This window comes from Gorilla gorilla, chromosome 6 (genome assembly GCF_029281585.2).
Source record: "Gorilla gorilla gorilla isolate KB3781 chromosome 6, NHGRI_mGorGor1-v2.1_pri, whole genome shotgun sequence".
In the NCBI taxonomy this organism is placed as follows: domain Eukaryota; kingdom Metazoa; phylum Chordata; class Mammalia; order Primates; family Hominidae; genus Gorilla; species Gorilla gorilla.
Window position 1 is genome coordinate 137,851,975 of NC_073230.2, and position 4,353 is coordinate 137,856,327.

The window sequence follows — 4,353 nt, forward strand, 5'->3', positions numbered from 1 at the left end:
TCCCCGAGGGGCTCAGACCAAAAAGAGCCTCACCCAAGCGCAAAGTCTTACCGGTGCTCAAGCCATGGACAAAAATTCTCCAAAGTCATGGAGGCCACGGAGTAGAAGGAGGCAAGCTTCTGAGGAAGGGGCATGGGGTAAAGGAGGAAGAGAAAATACAAAAACTGGAGGCAGACTGGGCACAGTGGCTCACACCTGTAATCCCAGCACTTTTGGAGGCCAAGGTGGGCAGATCACTTGAGGTCAGGTGTTCACCAACCTGGCCAACATGGTGAAACCCTGTCTCTACCAAAAAATACAAAAATTTGCTGGGCATGGTGGCACACTCCTGTATAGTCCCAGCCATTTGGGAGGCTGAGGTAGGAGAATCGCTTGAACCCAGGAGGCAGAGGTTGCAGTGAGCTGAGATTGTGCCGCTGCCCTCCAGCCTGGGCAACAGAGCGGGACTGTGTCTCAAAACAAAAAAACAAAATAAAATAAAAAATAAAAACTAGAGGCATCTTAAGTGCATTTAGTTATACAGTGCTCTTCCCAGGCTGAAAATCACCTTATTAATTTAGAACATGTTAATACACTAAGGCTTTACAGAAGATCACACGAAATACACTTAGACCAGGATTTCTCAACGTCGGCACTATTGACATCACAGATAATTCTTTGGGGGCTGTCCTGTGCATTGTAGGATGTTGAACAGTGTCCCTCTCCTCTAGATGCCAAAATCAACACTACCAGCCCAGTCATGATAACCAAAAATGTCTCCCGACATTGTCAAATGCCTCCTGAGAGACAAAACCCTTCCTTCCCCACTCCCCTCCCCTCCAGCTGAGATCCAACCATTGATTTAGATTTAGACTTACAAATGCTCAGAACCCAATATAATACAATCAAGTGAAAATTTGTTTTTCCATATATATATGTGTGTATGTGTATGTATATATATATATATATATATAGCCAGGCGCAGTGGCTCACGCCTGTAATCCCAGCACTTTGGGAGGCCGAGGCAGGTGGATTACCTGAGGTCAGGAGTTCAAGACCAGCCTGGCCAACATAGTGAAACCCCGTCTCTACTAAAAATACAAAAATTAGCTGGGCATGGTGACACATGCCTGTAATACAAGCTACTGAAAGGCTGAGGCAGGAGAATTGCTTGAGCCCAGGAGACGGAGGTTGCAGTGAGCCGAGATCTCACCACTGCACTCCAGCCTGGCGGACAGAGTGAGACTCTATCTCAAAAAAAAAAAAAAAAAGGAAAAAGAATATTCAGAGAAAAAGAAGTTTCCTTTCCACCCAGCCTCCCAACTACTCAGTTACCTTCTCAGAGGCAACCAGTGGTAGCTTCTTGCTGTTTTTTATATATATAGGAGGTGACAGTGAGCTTGAGATGATGTGTGTGACAATGTTGTCTGTTAAATACTAACCCATAAGGCTCTCCAGACAAGTGATAAGGGAAGAACTGACATGCTCTTGTGAAAATGAGGACTCAGGATCTGCCTAAAAGCCATCCCCACACTTAGGAAGAGAGTGAGGAAGCTCCTGGAGGGAGGGCCATGATTCTCCCTAAGAGACAAAGGAGCAACTGACGGCCTGAAGTCCTACTGCATAGATGAAGAACACAGTGATTTTAGCCTGGAAGCAAATTTAAGGTATGTACCAGTGGATTTCCACCAGGGCCATGCTCCTCTCCACCGACTCCACCATCTAGGAGGCTTTTGGAAGCATGCCGGGTGTTTCATGGCCATCACAATAGTGGAGAAGGAATTACTGGTATTCAGTGGACAGGATGCAGCTCCAGATCGGCCACACAAAGAAGAATGATCCTGCCCCAAATTCCAACAGCACCTCTGAGAGAAGCACTGGCTAGGACCCAACCCTGGTCTCAGCTCTGAAACATCTTCAGCAAAGTTCCCCTAGGAGCCCTAGCTTTGAGCAGCATCACTCTCTGGCACACTCACCAAGAGGAACAATTTAGGGAATGTGTGCTGAGGTAATGGAAGGACATGTTGCACGCGCTTTTATTTATAAGTCAGTTTAAAGCTGGGGAACGGCGACCCAAAAAAGTCTCTTTGGTTTGAGAATAGATGAGCTGTTGCTTTCCTCTCTGGCCATGATTAGTTAGCAGAGCCAGTTGTCTGGTTCAGACACTTCGATGGAAATCATACAACTTTAGCCCCTGAGTACAAAAGAATGCTGGCCAATGTATTCTCTAAAGTGAGGGCTATTCTTCCCACCTATCCAAGGGAGGGATTGGCTCAGTAGGAATCCTGCTTGAAAGGATGGAGTGTGGGCTGGGCACAGTGGCTCACGCCTGTAATCCCAGCTACTTGGGAGGCTGAGGTGGGAGAATCGCTTGAATCCGGGAGGCGGAGGTTTCAGTGAGCTGAGATCATGCCACTGCACTCCAGCCTGGGTGACCAAGTGAGACTCTGTCTCAAAAAAAAAGGATGGCATGTGGAAGATTTCTCCAGGGTTACCATTTCTACTTCAAGCCAAGTGGTGAGGACTCACCCGCATATCTGTTGCCACTAGTGATTTTTTTGTGCACACTTCTTGGATTTTCTTTTTTCACTCATTCATTCATTCCACAGACATGTGCTAAGTGATGACTATGACAACAGTTCTGCTATGAGGATTAAGTGGGATTAATCTGGTAAAGTGCTTACACAAGGCTGGGCACACAGAAATGCCTGGGAATCGTCTGTATTGTCAGCAGTACTGCCAAGGGTCAGACACTGGGGAAGACCCAAAGACCAATAAAACAGGTATCTGCCCTGGTGGAGCTCTCAGCTCACAAAAGACCTCCCCTCTGGAAGTGAGCAAGAATCCAGGGTGTGATGGATGTGTACAGGGATGGTGGAAGCACAAAAGACAGAGAGCCCAACCAAGACCACTAGGGTCTCCTACAAGGCCCCAGTTTCTGAGGTGTGATCACCCCCCTCACTCTTTTTGGGAACCTCCCAATCTAGGCCACCCTTAGGCTGTCAGCAGCTTCTTCCTGGGCAGCTTCCCTGGGTAGGATGAGCAGGGCAGGCTACCGTGGGGGAGGGAGTGTGGGTATTGACAAGATACAGTCCCCATTTCTGGTTGTTTAGAAAGTCTGGGTAGCAGTGTGTACTGCATTTAAAACAGCCTTCGGATTCAGATAAACGTGAATAAGCTGAATTTAGGCAAGTTGAAGCATTCAGATGAACATGAAGTAGAAGCTGAATTCAGGCAAATTGTTTATTTTACAGTGAGGTGTTACTGCTCTCACAAGGTTGCTGGAAGGTTAAATAAGATCTGTAAAGCACGGAGCACACTGCCTGGCCCACAGCAAGCATTAAATGCCAGCTTTCCTACTATGTATTTCTCCCCTCCCTCATGTTGCCATCATAACCCGTTTCCTTTGACAGCACTTTACAGTTCGCAAGGTGCTTTCATATACATTGTCTCATGCGATCCTCACCCTGTAAGGTAGACAGGGTAGGTGTTACCTTCCCCAACCAGCAGATGAAGAAACTGTGTAATTTAGCAAACGTCACCTAGTCAAGAGTAAGCTGGGACATTCTTCTGGGTCCTCACCTGGGAGTCTAATGGGTTTGGAGAATGCTTTTCTGGTGGTCTGATCATGAAGTAAGAAAGAAGAGTAGTTCTCAGTTGAGTGCAAGAGACCCCAGATGGGCTCACCAGCCCTGGGGATCCCCACGGAAGTGGTGGTTGCTGGATCCTGGCTTCTTCCCCAGCAGCACCTCCGTGAACTCTGCTTGGGAGTCCTGGTGGGGTAACTGGCAGGTCACGGGGAAGAATAGACCCTGCCTGGAGGCCCAGGCAGAGGAGCATCCGTGTGGCTCTGCAATGAGCTACAGAGGAGCAGGAGAGAACTCAGGAGCAATGCCTGCTGGAGCACAGCGGCCTGGGCTGGAAGCCAGCCTGGAAGGGGGAGGAGAGAGGCCCGTTCTAAGAACTAGAGTGCTGCTGTGGCTGCTTCTGATGTGGCAGGGAGAGCACATCTGGCAAGAGGTAACTAGCAGTGGCTCGTTGGTCTAGGGGTATGATTCTCGCTTAGGGTGCGAGAGGTCCCGGGTTCAAATCCCGGACGAGCCCTGCTTTTTCTGTCCCTTCTCTGCTGCCACGTACACATACACCGCCTGCCCCTTCTAGGGTGGAAGCAAAAAGGTAGCCTCATGGTGTGTGGCTAAAGGACCCTGAGGACAAACTGGCAGTCAGTCCCCCCATTAGCCATGGCCTATATGTACCCCATTATTTCCACTGGGGCCAAACTGACCAAGAGCGGACTGGCAGAGCATCTGGCTGGCCTGCATTTTATTTGACAGAAAGACAGCCTGTCAGAGAGATCAGGACAAGGAGCGGGCT

General features: G+C 48.7%; 1 non-coding gene across 1 annotated transcript; it reads left to right on the forward strand.

The window, feature by feature from the left end:
* The first annotated feature begins 4,011 nt into the window (after window positions 1-4,011).
* TRNAP-AGG (transfer RNA proline (anticodon AGG)) lies at window positions 4,012-4,083 on the forward strand. Its single transcript has one exon. It is a non-coding gene; the product is annotated as a tRNA-Pro (tRNA).
* The last annotated feature ends 270 nt before the right edge of the window (window positions 4,084-4,353 follow it).